This window comes from Canis lupus, chromosome 12 (genome assembly GCF_003254725.2).
Source record: "Canis lupus dingo isolate Sandy chromosome 12, ASM325472v2, whole genome shotgun sequence".
NCBI classification, from domain to species: Eukaryota; Metazoa; Chordata; class Mammalia; order Carnivora; family Canidae; genus Canis; species Canis lupus.
The window spans coordinates 27,455,356-27,477,839 of record NC_064254.1 but is presented as its reverse complement, the minus strand read 5'-3'; the positions used below and the strand labels follow the sequence as shown (position 1 = coordinate 27,477,839).

The window sequence follows — 22,484 nt, the reverse complement described above, 5'->3', positions numbered from 1 at the left end:
CCTGCAGAAATATCACTGTGGCTGCCCAGCTGCATGAGTCCCCTAAGTACTTGTCAGGGTTGCTATCTTAACCATGGCAGAGTTGATTTTTCCTGAGATAGCCATATCCACTGTGTGTTAAGTTTGATTGCCTATGTAAGCTTTAAAAACAGAATGTTTAAGAATTATATGTTCCAGAGGTCTTTTTGTTTGTGGATTAAAAGAGCCCTTAACAGCATCGTCTGCTTCCTCCTCCATTATACCTCTCTCCTCCATCACTTGTTGTAACAAACAAATACTTTGGAGGAAAGTGCATCTTTAGGAGCCTATATTTTAAGCTACTGAATTCTAGTCTAAGTCAGTGTGGCAAAAGGAAAATGGAAAGCATCAACAGCCATCTCTTCCACATGTTCTGACAAATAGGGGCTTATGCAATTTCCCACCCCGCAAATCAAAGGACTTAAGGTGCCTCTCTGCCAACATCTAAAAGCTTTCATGGTTATTCAACATTTGCCCTGTTGGAATAAGAGCATATCAGAACACCTGTGCAATACACAAAGGGCTGCAAAATTATGGGTGTATTAAGCAAAGTCTAATTTTAACTTGAGAAAAAAAAATCCCCTTGACAAAAGCCTATTTCCAGAGAAGCAGCTTTTGTAAGAACAAACTTAGAAATTATTATATCCCAAATGTGCTACTTGGTAAAACTGAAAAAAAGTGTTGCTCCAAGCATTCTTAGATACGGAAAGCAAAAGAACGCCACCTCTTTTTTTCAGGCTTTATTCTCTAGAGTGGAGTAGGGTGCCACATCTTATCAACTCTTTAACATCTGCATGCTGTGATTAATGAATTTCATTGTTTCAGCAAACTCAAATAAATACTGTTTTGTTAACTAATAAGCCTTTATGTCACTTTATAGATGATAAAATCTGAAGTTGGCAGTATTAAACTATTAGTGTTGTATAAGGGGAAGGCCCTGCACTGGAGAACAGAACCCACACCCAGGTCCAAAATCTGAAACAACCAGCTGCGTGACATCCAACAAGTCACTTCACCTCCCTGCACTTCACTTCCTTTATCAGCTAATAAAGGAGTTGAATAGATCATCCTCCTCTTCATTTTTTTATTCTGATCAGAACCCTTAGATTGAGAATAGGCAAAATCAGTTATGAGTTATTCCTGCTGTTTTATTTTGTGTCTCCTTCATTACAGTTCATTATGAAGCAGCTAATCAGAGTTAGCAGATATTTAAACTTGCAATGAAGACATTGTTCTAAGTGCTTTATATATCTCATTTAATTCTCAAAAGAGCACAAAGGGCAGCTATTATAGATCATCCCCGTTTTCTAGATGAGAACACTGAAAATTAAGGTAAATAACCAGTATGAGGAATGGCTGGTTTGTGGCAAAGCTATGCTCTTAATTTTTATGTCACTCTGAATCCCACAAGTGTCTCAAATACAGATTCAGTTACACTGTACTTGAAGCACTAATCATGGAAGTGATTACTGATCATTTCAATAGAGATTGAAATTATAAAATATAAATTAATAATAACTGATGAATAATAATCTTCTTAAGCATAATAGATATAGTATAAAATTATGAATCATTGACAAAGTCTTGCCATGTTATTAAAATGCTATCTAAACAAACCTAAGCACTTGCAAAGATGTGTTATCAGTTATGAGTTGTCCCATTGGTGCAGAAATTAATTAGATCTGACATCAATGTTCTTTACTTTTAGTAAAATATATCCAAGTGAGAAACTCAATATTAGAAATTACCTGGAAAATTATGAGATAATAAATATGGCTTAATTATGTCATTTTAATTGTAAGAAAACTCATTCTATAATTTATTCATTTGACAAATACTAACTAAGAACCTATTATGTGCTGGGCCCATCCCAGGTGCTTAGTAAAACCTGGTAAACAAAACAGGCATACCTTCTTCAGTGAGACTTGAAATCCAAAAAGGCTACAGGCAAAAAGTAAATAAATGTATTATCAAATTAGGACAGACGCTGTGGAAGAAATAAACAAATGACATGATAAAAACAGCAGAGTGGGACCCACTTGGACAGGTGGTCAGGGAGGGCTTCTCTGAAGAGGCCAGTGAAATTAGAGCATAAAGAACAAGGCAAGGGTGGCATAAGTGACTTTAGAGAAATAAGTTGAAGCCACATCATTCAGGGCTTCGTAGGTCATAGTAAGGAGTTTGGATTTTCTTCAGTGTCCAATGATAAGCCATGAGCTTAAGGAGGGGAGTGATTTGTTTTGATTTGTGTTTATAACCCATGACTTGGGTCAGGAGTACTAGAAGAAGAGGGACAGACGTAGCTAATGCAAGAATTCATGTAAGAAGTGAAGTTTTCTGAGCAGAGTGGGGAAAAACCTAGCTAGATTCAAGTTTTATTTGAAAATAGCTTTCATAAGACTTACTGGTAGATTGTGTTGAGGATGAGAAGAATCAAAAATGGCTACCAGATTTTTGGACTGAGTAATTTAGATAATAGAATGCTTTACTGAGAAGGGAGAAGAAGAAGCTTGGCATGGAAACAGGAGTTTAGTTTTGCTTTAGATGCCTGTAGAATATGTAAGTGGACAAGTCAAAGAGGCAAGAGATGGGCAGCCCAGGTGGCTCAGCGGTTTAGTGCTGCCTTCAGCCCAGGGCCAGATCCTGGAGACCCGGGATCAAGTCCCATGTCGGACTCCCTGCATGGAGCCTGCTTCTCTTTCTGCCTGTCTCTGCCTCTCTCTCTCTCTCTATCTCTCATGAATAAATAAATAAAACCTTTTTAAAAAAATTTTTAAAAGAAGCAGGGGATATTTCATTTTAAACTCATAAAACTACATGAAATCACTTCTGAAGAGAATGTATAGAGAGCTACATTCTGGGAACTACAACATTTAGAATGTAGGTATCGAAGAAAAAGGAGCAAAGAAAAGAAGACTGGGGAAGTATGGTCAATGGTGGAAGAAAAAAGCCAGGAGAGCAAGGTGTGACAAAAGCCAAGGGAGGCCTACTTTCTGGGGAAAAGGCTTTACTAGGGCCTTATCCCACCTGAGAGATGGCGTGTTCCCTACCTCAGCCCCTCTTGCCTTCCTGCCTCACCTAAGGAGGGAAAAAAAAGCTAAAAAAAAATTTCTGAAAGTCACACAGGAACACAGCCTGCTAAGAGACTGAAATTGAATCATCACCTTCCCACCACAGGTGCAAGGCTCCAGTGTACTAACAGTGGACCCGACAGACAGAGCCACAAGATATGCTATCACTGAAGAGAAGGACTAAGGAAATTCAAAGTTAACAGAGTAGACACAAACAATGACTCGAGAGCAGTTTCAAACCTCTGGCATCTGTGGCTTCCCCAAACATCAAATAAAGCCCAATTGCTAGTCAGATTAACACAAAACCCCACACTAAAGCTTTTTACATTAGTTCCTATTACATGACACATGTCCAGCTTTCAACAAAAAATTACAAACCATACTAAAAAACAAAAAAGAAAAGAAAAATTATCTGAAGCATCAGAACCAGTTATAGATATGAGACTTATTCTAATTGTCAGATAAAATTTTTAATCAGTAAGACATAAACATCACTTCAAATCATACAAATATTAGGAGGATTTGATGAACCACTTCATGTCAATATATTTGAAAAATTATATTAACTCCATAAAATCTTAGTAAAACAAAACTATTTAAAACTAGCATAAGAAAAAATAACAAACATGAATCATAGTAAAAATCCTAAAGAAAAATCTTCCCGCTAAGAAAATCAAAACTCGTGTGCCTTTAGTGACAAACTCTTCTGATTATATAAGGAAGAAATTACACCAGTTTTACATAAACTTTTCAAGTGAATAAAACAAGAGGGGAAAACTTCCAACTTCTTCCACGAGACAAGCACAATCTAGGTATTGCCTTTGACGAGAAAAATAAATGACAGTCCAGGCATGAATATTGAAGCAAAGTCCTAAACAAAATAATAACAAACATATTCCAGCAATTCTTAACTTGGAAGAGGTTACAGGGAAATAGTGAGTTCACTTGATGAACTCTGCATTTTTTATTTTGATTTGTAAACTTTTCTGTATTCTACTTCAACAGAAAGCTAAATACAAGAAAAATCAGTCATCTAAATTATCAACCTTAACTTCATCCCTTTGGCTAATCAGAAAGTTAGAGTGCCATTTGGTAGCATCATAAGCACAATATTTCTATATCTTCCCCCTTTCTTGCTTCTTGTTCAGAACACAGTCTGGATATCTATTTTCCATATCCACCTCACAGACTGCTCACTGAAACCTGCCTCATTTCAGATGAAGGACTCAAGTTTTGCCTATGTAGCAAGGAAAAAAAAATCAATGACAAAAGTCTCCACTGAGAACAGAAAATCCTCATCAGTTTGCACACTGGTTTTAATTTCAACCAGGATCCTCAAGAATAGTGTATGTGTAGACAAGTAGAAAAACAAAAACATAACTGGTCACTATGAAAGTTATGACAGTTCCAGAGTGTATTCAAATGTGGAAAAAAAACAAAACAAAACAAAAGCAAACAAACAAAAAAAAACCAAGTGTGGTATTTTTCTTATAAAATATTCCATTTTTTTTAATTGTTGTCAGTATAACAGTGCTGTCAACAAATATCGATTGAATGCTACATGTGGACTGATGCAATGCCATCATATCAGATGCTATGGGGAATACAAAACAAATATAGTCTTTACCCTCAAATTTATTGTTTTGAAAGGTGGGAATGGATGTAGTAAAGTGAGAAAAAATCCTTTTCATTAAAAAAAATCAAAGACTGGTACAAGACTGAGTTATAGCAAAGGATTATGTCTGATTCCTCTTTATGTCCCTCAAAGTTATTAGATGGTGTTATTTTCACCTACTGTTTTAGTAGACTAATAAATATTTACTGGATGAATTGCATTACATTTGTGAGTTGTGCTGACTGAGGGATATATCAGTATTCTCCAAACAATAGGGATCCTAATAACTCTAATCCTTCTGGTACTATTTTGAAAATCACTTCTTCATTTCTTACCAGTAGGGTCATTATAGACAGGAATTTTTTATGTAAGTGGATTAGATATTTTCTTTCCATTTTTTAGAACAACGTTGCCGTTGTTCAGCATTAATTTCTGATAGATCATTTTTATTTTGTTATTTTTTTCCTTTTTCCTTCTTGTTCCTACATTAAACAAATACTGATATTTCATAAAAATGTCATGCTTTTAATCATGGCCTATAGTATTGTTGATAACTTTGTGTGAATCACTTTATGTTTAATTTTTTTCAATTTGTTAGAGGCTTTAGATTCTTTTTTGGAAAAGACAAAATGTTCACTTCTTATGTTCCCCCAAGAGCTTAGAGAAGTTGTTTCCCTAGGAAGTATTCAGCAGGACATGTATTTTATTGGTGTAATTATTGGGTCGAATAACATATTCATGTCTAACTTAAAAGATTTTGCCAAACTTGCCCTTCAAACAATTTGTGTTCCCACCAAAATATGAGACTAGGAGAGTATCTTTTCTCAAAATTTTTTAGCCACATTGGGATTTTTAAAAATGATCTCATCATTGTTTTAATTTGCATTCTTTTATTTATAAGTGTGGTTCAGCAGTGTCACTTGTATTTCTGTAAATCTCTCACTCATATTTCATGACCATTTTTACTTGAATGCAATGTTTGCTGGATCCAGTTTTGTTAACAATAGCTTGAAAGCAGCCATCAGAGGAATTTTTACAAAATTAAAAACAACTAACACTGCGGGGCTGCTGGCTGGCTCAGTCAGAGGAGTGTGAGGCAATCTCCCATCTCAGTCTTGGGGTAGTGAGTGCAAGCCCATGTGGGGTAAAGAGATTACTTAAATAAGTAGAACTTTAAAAAAAGTTCTAACCCTGCAAATAAGGGCTTGCCTCACCAGGCCCCATGCCCTCGGAAAAGTTGTTAAACATTGGCCAGCATGATGCTACTTGGATTGTTTATTCTTGCTTTATGTTTGAATAAGTTCCTGGTAATTAGGGAAAAAAGGCATTTTGGCTGTCATGTGTGTTGTGATAAAAGGATTCTTTCTGTTCCCCATTTGTCTTTTTTTAAATAATAATTTTATTGAGATACAATTTGCTTACAATAACATATATCATTTATTTATTTATTTATTTATTTATTTATTTATTTATTTATAAAGATTGTATTTATTTGTTTGATGGAGTGACTGAGAGAGCATGAACAAGGAGAGGGGCAGAGGGAGAAAGAGAGGGAGAAAACTGCCCCCCACCCCCTGTGACTGGGGAGCTGAACAAGGGGCTCGATCCCAGGACCCTGAGATCATGACCCAAGCCAAAGTCAGATCTTAACCGACTGAGCCACCCAGGCACTCCTACGCCCTTTTTAAAATGCACAGTTCACTGAAACCATCACCACTGTCTAATTTCAGACATTTGCATCACCCTAAGAAGAAATCAGTACCCATTAGCTTTCACTCCTCAGTATTCCCCTGCCCCACCCCCTGGAAACCAATAATCTATTTTCTATTTCTGTGGATTTACCTATTCTAAACATTCAATATAAATGGAGTGATATGATATATGGCCTTTTGTGATTGGCTTTTTTCACTTATTATGATGTTTTTGAAGTTCATCCATGTTGTAGTGTGTATCAGTACTTTATACATTGTTGGTGGGATCCTAAAACAGTGTAACAAATTTGGAAAACAAATTGTTCAAAATGTTTGACGGAGTTACTGTACCACCCAGCAATTCTACTCCCAGAACATACTCAAGACAAATGAAAACATGTATCTACAAGAACCTATATAGGAGTGTTCATAGCACATTATTCATAATAGCCAAAAAAAATGGAAGCAACTCAAATGTATATCGACAGAAGAATGGATAATCAAAAAATGTTATACCCACTTGCAGAATCCATTTGTCTTGATTTTGTTTTCCCTCATTCTTGGCATAAAGAAGCTTTTTCAATTTTAAGTAGCCAAATTTGTCACTCTCTGCTTTCTTTTACAATAGCCAGTTTAGAAAGATTAAAATTATATCAACCCATGCTTTTTATTTTTAAAGCTATTATGGTTTCATTTTTTAGTTTAATTTTTTTTATCCAGCTGGAGTATATATTTTGGGATTTGGAGTAACTTAAAGAATTCTCCTTCATCCTAATGATTAGTTTACCTTAATAGTTACTGAATAATCCTTCTCTTTCTCAATAATTTGAAAAGCCACTCTCATAATAAAAATCTCCCAGATTTATTTGTGTCTTATTCTAAGCCCTTACTCCATGCCTAATATATTTCAATTAAAATCACGTTGGATTGATAAAATAATTTAGTGGAAATTAACAAGTTTAGTATATCAAAAATTCCTATCAACATTATATATATTTATTTTTAATTTAATTGTATTTTATTTACATTCAATTAGTTAACATATTGTGTATTATTAGTTTCAGAAGTAGATGTCAGTGATTCATCAGTTGTATATGATACCCAGTGCTTATTACATCATGTGCTCTCCTTAATGCCCATCACCCAGTTACCCCATCCCCCCACCCAGCTGCCCTCCAGCAACTCTCAGTTTGTTTCCTAAGGTTAAGAGTCTCTTTTGGTTTGCTTCCCTTTCTGATTTCATCTTGTTTTATTTTTCCCTCCCTTCCTCCATGCTCCTGTTTTGTTTCTTAAATTCCACAGATGAGTGAAATCACGTAACTTTCTCTGATTGACTTATTTTGCTTAGTATAATACCCTGTATTTCTATCCACATAATTGCAAATGGCAAGATTTCTTTTTTTGATGGCTGAGTAATATCCCATTGTATATATATCTTATCTTCTTTATCCATTCAATTCATCTGTCAATGGACATCTGGGCTCTTTCCGTAGTTTGGCTGTTGTGGACATTGTTGCTGTAAATATTGGGGTGCAGGTGCCGCCTTCAGATCACTACATTTGTATCTTTGGGGTAGATTCCTAGTATTGTAATTGCTGGGTCATAGGAAAGCTCTGTTCTTAAACATTATTTGTATTTCTTCTTATTACAAACTTATTTTATGTCTCAATGATTTTTAAAGTTTTATTTACAACTTGCCTATTGTGTATTATACTTCCATTGTAAATGTAAAGAAGGGATTTGGGGAAGATATCCTCCTTTATTCCCAATTCCAATCTGTCCTTTTTGATAGGCATAGTCTGAGGTTGGTAGGCAGCTTGTGAAAGTAGGGTCTGAAGTTCTAAGAGGACACCAGCAGGGTAGATTTCTCCTTTATGCATCAGGCAGGAGCCTGAAGATCAGTATCTTCAAACTCTGAGACATGATTAAAACAAAGTGAATCCAGGAGAAACATAAAATATAAGAATTTAGTGTTAATATTAAGAAATATTTTTAAAATAATAATAAAAGATAATAACTTAGGAACAGAGAAAGCTGAAAGAAATAAAATAGAACTAAAGAGAAAAGATAAAAATATAGGAAGTAAGCAATCACCCATATTAAGATATAAAATATTGAAATAAAAATAAATTGGAAAAAAGGGAATTGATGATACTACAATAAATAAAATATAAAAGACCTTGTTTTTTTATAAAGCCAAAAAGATTCCTCAAGAGAGTGATTAAATTAAAAGGGGTAAAAAAAAAAAATAAGATTAGGAATGAGAATATGATGGGAACACAGATAAAGAAGAAAAAGAAATTTAAAGGATAAAATATGTACATCCATTGCAAACACCTTTAAAACTTAGAGAAAATGAATGTTTTATACCAAACTATAAATACTCAACCTGAGTAATTATTTGTGAAAAAATAATTGTTTAATTACTATATTAGCATTCGGAAGGTAATGAAATATCTACTATATTTTTTTAAGTAAACCGTACCCCCAAAGTGGGGCTCAAACTCACAACTCTGAGATCAAGAGTTGAGCTCCTTTAAGCTAGCCAGGCACCCCAAAATATCTACTATTTTAAAAGTCACTTCAATGATACATACTTAGATGTATTTTATCTATTAAGAACAAATTATTTCAGTTTTATTCATGTTTTTCCAAACCAAAAAAAGCAAATGTTTCTCAATTCATTGTGATAAATAACCATGACACGAAGAAGAGAAAACTATAGACCAATCTCACTTGAGCCTCTAGATAAAGCTACCCTATGACCCAGCAATTGTACTACTGAGTATTTACCCCAAAGATACAGATGTGGTGAAATGCTGGGACACCTGCACCCCAATGTTCATAGTAGCAATGTCCACAATAGCCAAATTGTAGAAGGAGCCACGATGTCCTTCGATAGATGAATGGATAAAGATGTGGCGTATGTATACAATGGAATATTACTCAGCCATCAGAAGACACAAATACCCACCATTTGCTTCGACATGGATGGAACTGGAGGGTATTATGCTCAGTGAAATAAGTCAATGGGAGAAGGACAATCATCATATGGTTGCACTCATACATGGGATATAAGAAATAGTGAAAGGGATTATGAGGGAGAGGAGGAGAACTGAGTGGGAAAAATTAGAGAGGGAGACAAATCATGAGAGACTCCTAACTCTGGGAAACAAAGGGTTGCAGAAGGGGAGGTGGGTGGGAGGATAAGGTAACTGGGTGACGGGCACTGAGGAGGGCACTTGATGGGATGAGCACTGGGTGATATACTATATGTTGTCAATTTGAACTTAAATAAAAACAAATGTAATAAATAAATAAATAAATAAATAAATAAATAAATAACTGACTTTAGAGGCAAAAACAAATAACAACAACAAAGGCTAAATTTTAGCAAGTATACTCCAACAAAGTACCAAAATATTACATGATTATGATTGAGTTAGAAATATTCTGAGCATATAAGACTGATGATTCAATGCCAGGAAATTTATCAATATAATTCAAAATCAAATAAAAATATTAAAGCAAGTTAACTTCTGATCCTATCAATAGATAATGAAATGTCACTCAATAGATACAGATAAGGCATTCAACCGAATTCAGCAGATGGGCTTTATTGTTTTATTGTTTATGAAGAAACTAAAAAAACGGAAATAGAAACTAAATTTTGAATACAAATACTAAAACTTAAGGCTAACTTAAAACCAAAACCATATATTATTCCTAATGGGCAAACACCAGAACATTTTCAGTTAAAATCAAAACTTGACAAGTATACCTACTATTACTGTTATTTATTCACCATTGTCAGGACAGTCCAAGCAAATGCAGTGAGAAAAAAAAAAAAAAAAGAAAATTTGTCTTAACACTGGAAAGGAAGATACAAGTCTATTTCTTATTTATATCATTTAAATGAGAAAATCTGGTGCTGTTGCTAGTTACCAGACAAAAAATAAGTCAGTAGCTCTTTTTCATAATAGCATGGACACATGAAAACGTAAAGCAACTTCACTTTGTCTTCCATTCTCCCTTTAAAATTTGTTCAGTGGTGTTATTCCTTTTTTCAAGTGAAGATTTAGATGTGGTCCTTCCGGGGTCACAAACTATCATTTCCACACAGTAATGAGGTCATCCATTTTTACGTGGTAGGCAAATCTGTTTGCTTTAACCTTTGTGCTTTCCCAAGTGGGGGCTGAGTCAGGTAGAAAGTCTAAAGTCAGAGAAAAAGGAAACTTAAATCCTTCCTCCCCTCCTTTACTAACTGCAGCTCCAGATTGTTTCACAGGGAGCTGGGGGAGAAAGGAGATGGGAAACTTCTTTCTTGACTAATAAGGTCATGCTGATTTTGCTTCTCAGATCTCTGGATTTGGCAGATATTTAAAACCAACCTTGTCTTTTGGGGCAAGTGAGGTCTCCAAAAAACCAGAAGGCATCTCTTTTCCAGCTGGTTGTATCGCTAGCAATCTAGTGACACCTCTAGCTTTCCCTCCTGGGGGCTTTTCACCTCTTGAGGTGGTTCTTTTGGTCAGAACTTAAAATCACCTCGATGTCTCTGTCCCATACATGACCCACATCAGACACAAAGCAAACATTCACACATCTTTTCCACAACAATCTCTGGGAGTGCTGACCCATCCCAGTCAAGAATCAGACTCATCTGCTCTCTCCTTCAGTGCAGCCATCCAGTCTCTCAACCCTTACACTATCCAAGTAGGAGCCAGTCCACAGTGTCCCCTCACCCCAAAATTCAGGAACACACATTATTTCTACAAGTTGTGTTCCTAAAACCTCCCCCCTCTTGACTTGAGGTGACAAAGTGAAAGAAAAGGCCTTCATAAGTCTTTCACACCCTCAGTGAGGTGACAAATGCAGGAGTCACCAGCTGAATTTCAACCACCTGCTTTGTAGATCCTGGTTATCTCGGTCTGATGACGTGTCGTTTCTATTTTCTTTGTATTTCAGCTGAAACTTCTATTTTTATATCTTGCTACACTAGCAAAACCAACCTAGATGTAACTTTTTTGTTTAAGATTTTATTTATTTGATGGAGAGAGAGAATGCAAGCAAGAAAACACAAGCAGGGAGAGTGGCCGAGGGAGAGGGAGAAGCAGACTTCCCGCTGAGTAAGGAGCCCAATGTGAGGCTCAATCCCAGGACCCTACCATCACTACCCGAGCTGAAGGCAGTCGCTTAACCAACTGAGCCATCCAGGTGCCCTCCAACCTAGATGTAGAAGTAAAAAATTATTTTTACTCACAATTGTGACCAAAAATATCACAAAATATTTATAATAAATTTCATGAGAAAGGTCCAGGACTTCTATGTAGAAAATGATAAAACCTTAGTGATGTTAAAATGAGACATGAGTGGCTAGGAAAAAAAAATACCACATTCCTGGATGGGAAGAAAATGCCAAAAAAAAAAAAATTTTTTCTCAAATATAGTATATAAAAAAGAATTCCAATAAAATTTCACAGCTTTTGAACCTTACATAGAATAATATATGTAAAAGTAACCCATTATGATCCAGTAAAAATATCTTAAAGAGAAGAAATGTGAGGTCAACTTGCCTTGCCAGATATAAGAATGCACGTTAAACCACTATCATCATTATTAATATGGTCGTGCCATAGTAAGATAAAACTATGTCAGTAGGACAAAGAGACAAGCCAGCAAAAGATCCCAGTATATATGATAATACAGAGGATGACAAAATTACTCAATAATGAACGTCTTGTGTAATAAATGGAACCGGCACAACCTGTTCTCCAACTGGAAAAAAAAAATAAGTAGGACCTCTCTTACATTATGTACTAAAATGAAATGTAGGGATCCCTGGGTGGCGCAGTGGTTTGACGCCTGCCTTTGGCCCAGGGCGCGATCCTGGAGACCCGGGATCGAATCCCACGTCGGGCTCCCGGTGCATGGAGCCTGCTTCTCCCTCTGCCTATGTCTCTGCCTCTCTCTCTCACTGTGTGCCTATCATAAATAAATAAAAATAAAAAAAAATAAAGTTGTTTAAAATGAAATGTAGAATTATTAAAGACTTAAATATAGAATATGAATTAGTAAATATCTTAGAACCAAATCTTGGAAGCTACATGTGTAATCTATGGGTGAAGGAAGGTTTCTTAAGACAAAATTTTGGAACTATAAAGAAAAAATATTTGTATAATATTTTAAAGGGATCCCTGGGTGGCGCAGCAGTTTAGTGCCTGCCTTTGGCCCAGGGCGCGATCTTGGAGACCCGGGATCGAATCCCACATCGGGCTCCCGGTGCATGGAGCCTGCTTCTCCCTCTGCCTATGTCTCTGCCTCTCTCTCTCTCTCTCTCTCTCTCCTCTCTCTCTGTGACTATCATAAATTTAAAGAAAAAGAATATTTTAAAAAGTAAAGTTTGAGTTGCAAAGAGTATCACATCTAAAGTCAGTAGAAAAACAAAGATTTGGAGAAACTACTTGCAATGTGATAGAAAAAGAATATAATATCGACAGTTCTTAAGAGTTCTGAAAATAAACTCAAAAGAAAAAATGAGTAAAGGATACTAATGTATTGCACTAAAGAGATAGCCAACGTATAAAAGTTGTTCACTAGTAATCAGAGAAATGTGATTGAAGTAGTATCTAGACAAATCACTCTCATCAATCTGTCAAAACCTAGAAAAAGCGATGATACCTATGACTGGAATGGATGTGAGAAAAATATTACACATATTTTTTTGTTGGAAGAAATAGAGGTTGTTGGAGGATTTAGAACGCAATCTGGCTGCGCGTGGAAATGGTTGTGGTAGAAGAATCTGAGGTGATGTGAAGCCTCAGCATTGACTTTGCCTAATAAAAATGATTTCAGAAGTGGCACCTCTGAATCTTCATTTCCCAATGGCTACAAACAATCCTGACCCTTGATATAGCCTTAGGGCTTCAGGGACTACCCTCAGTGGCAGGTTGATTACATCGTGGGAAGGGCAAGAGTTTGTCCTTCAGCCTGATCATTTGTTCTACCAGCCATGCTTCCTCCGGCACTTCTACTGATAACTCAGTCAGTACAGCATAAAGCATCATGGTATTCTGAGCAACATTACTTCTAATCAACGGGTTTTGTGTTTTTTTACAGGAAAAGAAATTAAGTAATGACAGATACTGGTCTTGTTAAGAAACTTACCATCAAAAAGCTGTTGTGTTTGTTAGTTTGTCTTAGTATAGTTGGTATAGAATGTTACAGTCGTTTCAGGCATACAACCCAGTGATTCCACAAGTTTATACATTATGGGATGCTAAACCACAAATGTAGCAACCATCTGTCACCATGTAACACTGTTACAGTATCATTGACTGTATTTCTAATACTCGGCCTCTTATCCCTGTGGCTTATTCTTTCCATACCCGAAGCCTGTATTTCCCACTCCCCGTCCTCACCCATTTTGCTCATCCCCCCACCCTTCTCCCCTCTGGCAACCATCATTTGTTCTCTGTATTTATAGGTCTGATTCTGCTTTTTGTTTGTTCATTAGTCATTTGGGTTTTTTTTTTAGATTCCACATATAAGCGAAATCATGTATTTGTCTTTCTCTGACCTATTTCACTTAGCATAAATACTCTAGCTCCATCCACATCATTGCAAATGGCAAAATTCCATTCTTTTCAATGGCAGCGTAATATATACCACATCTTCCTTATCCATTCGTCTGTTAGTGGACATTTAGGTTGCTCCCATGTCTTAGTTATTATAAATAATGCTGCAATAAACATAAAGATGTATATATCTTTTCAAATTACTGTTTTCATTTTCTTCAGGTAAATACCCAGTAGTGAAAAATTGGATAGTATGGCATTTCCATTTTTTTTTAAGATGTTTATTTATTTATTCATGAGATACACAGAAAGAGGGAGAGAGAGGCAGAGACACAGGCAGAGGGAGAAGCAGGCTCCATGCAGGGAGCCCGACGTGGGACTCGATCCCGGGACTCCAGGATCACACCCTGGGCCAGAGGCAGGCGCTAAACCACTGAGCCACCAGGGATCCCCTGGCATTTCTATTTTTAATTTTTGAGGAAACTTCCATACATTTTCCATAGTGGCTGTACCAATTTACATTGCCACCAACAGTGTACAAGAGTTCCTTTTTCTTCACATCCTTGCTAACACTTGCTATTTCTTATCTTTTTTGTTTATTCATTTTAGTCATTTGGGCAGATGTAAGGTGGATATCTCGTGGTTTTGATTTGCATTTCCCTAATGATCACTGATGTTGAGCATTTTTTCATGTTTGTTGGCCATCTGTACATCTTCTTTAGAAAAATATCTATTCAGATCCTCTTCTGATTTCTTAATCAGATTAATTTTTTGGTGTTGAGTTGTTTAAGTTCTGTATATATTTTGGATATTAATCCCTTATCAGATAAATCACTTACAAATATCTTCTCCCATACAGTAGGTTTCCTGTTTGGTTGATGGTTTCCTTCACTGTGCAAAAGCTTATTATTTTGATGTAGTTCCAGTAGTTTATTTTGGGTTTTTAGAATGGCTTTTCAAATGGCAAAATAGTCTATGACAGCACCACCTGAGCCACCTATCAGGATCATGATGCCGTTTTGCAAGACGCCAGGTATGCTTTGTAGCCATCACTAGTATGCAACACTACCTTCCACAGCCTTCTTACACAGATTCAGGAACCATGCAGTTGCAGAAGGGTAATCCCTCTCATGATTACCCCTGAACACCTCCTCACAACTTTTCTCCTTTCCATATGTCTGAGCTCCACTAGCTTAGAAGCTTTGGGCCTCCAAAAGAGAAAAGCTCTTACCAAGAGAGCCAGTAATGTCCCCATTGAATTAGAAACTACAATAGCCACCTATCTTGTACTTTGTTCATGCACAAAAGGTTTATGTCCTTCAAGCGAAGATGTTGCCCAGAGTGACCACAAGAGGGCACAGGATGGAGATCCCTGACTTCATTCGCTACATGGAGAGCCTGTTATGTGTCAGACACTGTCCACGTGCTTGGGACACAGCAGAGAACAAAAATGAGATCCCACCTTAAACTTCCCATTCCACTGTGGGGTGAGACTTTCTAGGGAATTGTTAAAAGGTAATCAACACTAAGGGTGAACAAACAAACCAGGTAAACAAAAAAGTAGAGAAGAAAAGGAGAGAAAGGATATGCCAAGGAGAAATCAAATTGTTTTATAAGTTTTAAAGATTTTTTTTTTTTTTTGATGGCAGGACAATGCACTCAAATGGATGAAAGGTGGAACTTTTGGCCACTTACAGCTCCAAACAAAAGAAGGTTGTCACATAGGGCCACACACTGGGTTGTGTACCAAGGATGGTGTTAACAGCAACCCAGAGCTATAGAAGACAGTTTATATGTGGCAACTGGAGTGATTGAGATTTCAAGAGTGCCTGTGGATTGGCTCTTTTGAACAATCTCCTGGGCTCTGAGAAACAGTGGCTGTTCCTATTGTCTGGTACCTGGCCCCGGGGATCAGGGGATTGCGTAAGTAAGTTCTCCGGAGCCTAACAAGCGAGTGGAGTGCCCACAAGTGTGGACTCAGCTTCTCAAGAAAGGAACTGAACAGCCTTTCACCAGGGCCTCCAAACTGGGTCAAGACAGCATTTTTAAAGTTACATGGCACAAGGGAAAGGTGAGATTAAATGTAATGGGCAAAGTAGGACAAGATAGACCTCAGTAAGAAGGGAGAGTTTAAGCAAACACTGAGGTGTGTTGGCATGTGAGGGAAAAGTATTCTGACAGAAGTCAGGTGATTCTCTAGGTCAAAGAAGCTGTGAATGTGGATGAGGGGAAAAAACTACATCTTTTTACACCTGCAACAGAAATTTAACAAATTCTTAATTATGAATGGCAGCAACAATCCAGTCATGTCAGCAATAACTGTACTTTATCATGGGAAGAAATCAGATCTCTTTATATTACAATTTGTTGTACACTCTATTAAAATATTTTTGTGTTGCTTGCAATTTGAAATTGCTGGTCATTCTACCTGCTGCTAGATCTTGTTATTTATATGAATTATGAAAGAAGCATAATTTTACTTGATTACAAAGTTCTTGGTATATTTTATTAAGTATATTTCAAAAAGGTGAGGTTCTTTTATAATCCTATGTATTTTACTTCATCAATCTAGAAACATTATTTTTTTAAGATTTTTTTTAAAAGATTTTATTTATTTATTTGACAGACAGAGAGCACAAGTAGGCAGTGAGCGTCAGGCAGAAGGAGAAGGAGGAGGAGACTCCCCTCTGAGCAGGGAGCCCAATGCAAGGCTCAGTCCCAGGATCCTGAGATCATGGCCTGAGCAGAGAGCAGATACTCAACCAGCTGAGCCACCCGGGCACCCCTAGAAACATTACTCTGAGGAGCATTGCCATTGGCTTCACTAGAGTACTAAAGGAGGCCATGATGTAGGTGCACACACACATACACACACATATGCATACCTACAAAAGGCAAGAAGTCCACCCTGGGGTACCTCACACATCCAGCAGTAAGAGTTAATAGAGGCCTCATGAAGCCCTAAACTGCAGGCCCATCATGGCTGGGGCTCTCAGGAAGGAAGTCTTGCATCATCACACCAAGCATACACTCTCATCAGTGTCAGGGCTCACGTAAGAAGACAGAGGGAAGAATTTAAATTTGCTTCCCCTACATGAAAGGAAATAGCATTCAAGGAGCAGAAGGACAAGATCAGAAGTGGCCTTCTGGCCAGTTTTGGAAATAAGGATTGTAGCCTCAGGGCTGCTTTCATTGCAATGTGTACCAGGCACTTGCCTATTTTTCTCCAAGATCCATGTCTCATTTTCCCTACAAAAGGAAGAAGACCGGGGGAGGGGGGGTAGGAGGAAGAGAAAATCCAGAGTATTTCTCTCCCATCCCCTGCTTCAGGTGGCATGTCTACAAGTGGCCCATTCCTCCATTGGTTCCTGGCCTTCCCACCCCTGGTCCCATGTCCTGATGAGCAGCCCCAGGGAAGGATCTAGCTTCTGCCAGGTGGTCTGGCTCTTGGGCTTTCAGAAACACCAGGCCTTACTCTTGTCCTGTCAGCCTTAGTGATGGCAGCTGCTGTCACCTGCTTAGCTATTGCCAGTGTCTGTGTGGCCTCACCATCCTCCTTTGTCTTTCTTGTTCCCCCATTATAATTAGCTATCCATATCAAGTTCCTTCCTTTGGACCACCTCTTGTCAACTCTGATGAGCAGCAAACCAAAGTAGTATTAGCAGCACTTTTGATTTTGTCACCTAAAAGTCACACATATCATTACAGCAGTCAAGGGCACCCTGGTCTCTATATAAAGCACTTGGGTTTAGTACTATTGAGACCTTATCCATAATAGGACAGGATCACAACATAAAATGAGGAAAAAATGGCCACTATGCAGAGATTGTTTACTTGCAACAAAATGCAATCAAAGAAAAGACTTTAAAAAGACTCCATTTTGGAAAAGAGAGTGGCTTTTGAAAATTATGTAAGATTGTTGCATTATGTCAGAAGGAAGTTTTTGTTTTGTCTTGCTTTTTGTTTTTATTGAGATATAATTGACATAATACTAGATTAGTTTCAGGTGTACCATATCATGATTCTCTATCTGTATATATTGCAAAATGATCATCATAATAAGTCAAATTAACACCTGTTACCATGTATAGTCATAAATTTTTTCTCAAACAATGAGAACTTTCAAGATCTACTCTCTTACCAACTTTCAAGTATAGAATACAGTATTATCAACTATAGTCATCATACTCTATGGTACATCCCTGTGACTTTTATTTTCTAACCGGAAGCTTGTACCTTTTAACCCCCTTCACATATTTTGTTCCTCCTCCTCCTGCCTCTGGCAACCACCAGTATATTCACTGTGTTTATGAGCTCAGTTTTTGTTTGTTTTAGATTCCATACATAAGTGAGACTAACAGTATTTGTCTTTCCCTGTATGACTTATTTCACTTAAGTTAATGCCGTCAAGGTCCATCCATGTTGTCACAAATGGCAAGATTTCCTTCTTTTTTATGGCTGGATAATGTTCCATTATACATATATATATACCACATCTTCTTTATTCCTTCACCAACGATGGACACTTAGGTCATTTCCATATCCCGACTACTATAAATAATGCCACAGTGAATATGAAAATGTATCTGTTTCAGTTGGTGTTTTTATTTTGTTTGGATAATACCCAGAAGAATTACTGGATCATATGGCTAGTTCGATTTTTAACTTTTTGAGAAAATTGCATATTGTTTTTCATAGTGGCTGCTCCAATTTACATTCCTACCAGGAGTGCACAATGTTGCCTTTTCCCCACAACCACACTAACCCTTGTTATTTCTTGTCTTTTTGACAGTAACCATTCTGACAGGTGTGAGGTGATATCTCATTGTGGTTTTGATTTGTATTTTCCTGATTAGTGATGTTGCATACCTTTTCATGTGCCAATTGGTCATTTGTACGTCTTCTTTGAAAAAATGCCTATTCAGATCCTCTGCCCAATTTTAAATCAGATTTTTTCTTTTTGCTATTGAGTTGTATGAATTTTTTATATTTTTTGGATATTAGCCCCTTATCACATACATAATTTGCAAGTATTTTCCCCTACTTAGGAGGTTGTCTTTTTATTTTGTTGATCATTTCCTTGGCTGTGTGGAAGCTTTTTAGTTTGCTATAGTCCCACTTGTTTATTTTTGCTTTTGTTGCTTTTGCTTTTGGTGTCAAATCCAAAAAAACATTGCCTAGACCAATGTCAAGAAGCTTACCCTCTATGGTCTAGTTTCATTCTTCTGCATGTGGCTGTCCAGTTTTCCCCACACTATTTATTGATGAGACTGTCTTTTTCCCATTGTATATTCCTGGCTCCTTTGTCACAGAAGGAAGTTTTAATTTGAAAATGCAAGTACTAGAAAAAGAATGTGTATTGACACTAAATAACCAACGGTCTCTGAGAGACATCTATTGGTTATTGTGTTTTGTTTTTGTTTTTGGCTACACAGCACTTCCTTCCTATTTATGTGCACACACATGACCTATGATAGGCCGATGAGATACCCTGGGATTCAAATGGTAAGAAAGTCATCCAAAGAGAGAATGATACTTAAAAATTATTTGTAGCTGAGGTGGCCACATAGCTGTCCCCAGCCCTAGAGATAACAATGACTACATTCTGATGACACTGTTCACACAATGTGAACTTGGCTATGTTTGAATTGCCAACGTCCCTTTATTTCAGCCAACCAGAAATATCTACCCACCAGTTCTCCAGTCTTCCTGTTGATTCCATGAGCTAGCCTATCACCTGCCCATAAATTCCTTTCCTGCTCAGGATAGCCAGAGTCAGTTTCTGTTGAGTATAACCTTTAAGAAACCTAATAGGTAAGTTTTATTCCAGGCATTTCATGCCATAACAAATAAAATATTTTATTTCATTATGTTTCCTAATTGTTGTTTGCATATTATGCCTCTAATTCTTAATATTCTAGTCCTTTTTGTGTAGTTTTGTTATATACCATTATAGTTTGAATTAGGTACTTACTCACTATTAGTACATGAAGTCCTGGGGCTTTTATATATAAGATATTTTCCATTCAAAAATAATACTCTTATGCAAAATTTAAACAACACAAATTATGACTGATGATTTTTTTGTTTTATTAGGAATATGACTTAGAATAATCTCTCATACCATATTTATTAACATAAAATCTTCCCTTTATTCTATGCATTTGAAACGTCAGGTGTTGTAGTCCCCAGAAATGTTATTGTTTTGCAATATGCTACTGCTTTTTTCCAGCACATCAACAGTTAAACTATAGATGTCTTAAAAATAATTTCCCACTAGTATCTCTAGTACATATTTCTTATCGTCTTTCTCACAGAGTACATCAGCCTTATTATTTTGATAAATCAGCTTTATTGATAAATCATCTTTATTTTTGGGGTCCTTGCTAGATTTTGCTTCTTCTAAACTATTTCTCCATAATGCCAAAACAAAATGAAAACTATAGTTAATCATCTGGAATATAAATATGTGTGCATGTCAAATATTCAAACACTTAGAAAACTTTACAAACATACTGATCTTTTAACCACTACTTTTCACTTATATTCTCTGCATATTATTAAATAATTATGTTCCTATTAAAACTTACCTATTGATAAATTCACTGGTATATATTGAGTACCAGTAAAATAGTTGGCACTGCAGGGCAGTTAAATGTATTTACATTTCGATTAAATCTGAAAGAGAGAATATAAGATTACTGCCAATTTTCTTGGGTCCATGGACATGGACAAGGAAATAAGACAAATTTGTATGAAATCAATTTGGATACAAACTTGAATAATATAAATATGTATCAATAATATAAGATTACTGCCAATTTTCTTGGGTCCATGGACATGGACAAAGAAATAAGACAAATTTGTATGAAATCAATTTGGATACAAACTTGAATAATATAAATATGTATCAATAATATAAGATTACTGCCAATTTTCTTGGGTCCATGGACATGGACAAGGAAATAAGACAAATTTGTATGAAATCAATTTGGATACAAACTTGAATAATATAAATATGTATCAATAATCCTTAAATCAGCCAACATCATGAATATCCCACCCATCATTATAAAGAACACAGGCTTTGGAATCAGATGACTTGGGGTTCAAATCCTAACTCTGCCATTATTTTGCTGTGTGGCCTAACCTCTCTGAGCCTTATCTATCAGGTAGAAATATAAGAGTAAGAACATCTCTTTGGTGCACCATGAGAAATAAAATAATTCAGAGAGGGCACCTAACAACTAGAACATAGTAGCTATTATCATTGCTATTTTTTATTACTTTGGAGTATATAAAAATATGTTTATATATCCATGGCTTAAAAAAGAATAGATTAAAAAGTTTTTTTTAACATTTCCCCTGAACTTGAATTATGACCCACTCCAACCTTGATGTTTCTTAATTTCTTAACTAAAAATCCATTAACTTGAAGAAACTCATGACTTAAGAATGAGAAAAGTGTTCCAAATACATCAGTTCTCAAATATTCCATGTGTGATATCTGGGAATTTTACTTTGTCATACAAAAAAACTACAAAGCATATTTAGTCCCGTATAAATCTGCATTGTTTATATAATGTGAATAACAGATAAATGATACCATTCTCAAAGTTCATGCCATAAGCTGTAAGATCCACAATGTGACCCATATCTTCTGGGGATTTTTCTTCTTTGACATTTCATGGTACTGTGAAAAATCCTACTCTATCTGGTTTGGCTTGAAAGTAATACTTTGAGAAGCCAGAAGATGGCACTAATTTCTAAGAATTACACAGCTAAAAAGACTGCTGCTTCAGATCCTGATCCTTTACTATTTCTTTTGCTGGTGGAAATAATGATGCCCCACATTTTCATCAGTTTTCTTATCTTAATGTAAAATTCTGTTTGTTCTTAGCTTTTCTCTGACAACTAGAAAGAGAAGTGAGAATGGTGGAATTCTGTATCTACACAGAATGTTTGAATGATTTAGTATAAGCCGGAATTGGCAATCAACCAATGATATTTATTTCATGTTTTTTCAATTCACCTAGGAGTGAATTGAATATTATATATCCATTTGAATAGAGAGCTTGATTTTATTCATATATTGAGTATTACCTTGAGTTCAGAAAGAATAGGTAAGTATATGTTTTCTGTATAAGTCATCATCACCTATTACTGTTAATAACATCTTAGGAGAGACTTATTTTTCTCTTAAGTGAAAATGAAAATCACATTTGTAAGTTACTACTCTTTTATTTCTAAATGTTAATACTGAACAGTGTGGAAGCATGCTCGAGAGGGAGCTTATTCAACAATAGAAATAGAAACAACAGCAATCGTGTATATAGTTTTATACCCTAATTGCATTTATAAAGGATATTGAGCTAAATTTATTGCTATATTACTAAGAAAAAGTTAAAAACAAAGAGAGAAGAAAGATGTTTACACTCAAATCTACAAAAGAAAGCTAGAGAGGCAAGCAGTGGTCTTGTATTTTTGCAGATTTATCCATCTGCCTAAGGGTATA

General features: G+C 36.2%; 1 protein-coding gene across 1 annotated transcript in view; it reads left to right on the top strand.

Moving 5' to 3' along the window:
- Positions 1-22,484, top strand: part of EYS (eyes shut homolog) — a 1,522,493-nt gene that overhangs the window by 1,417,734 nt on the left and 82,275 nt on the right. The gene's annotated exons all lie outside the window — the stretch shown is intronic.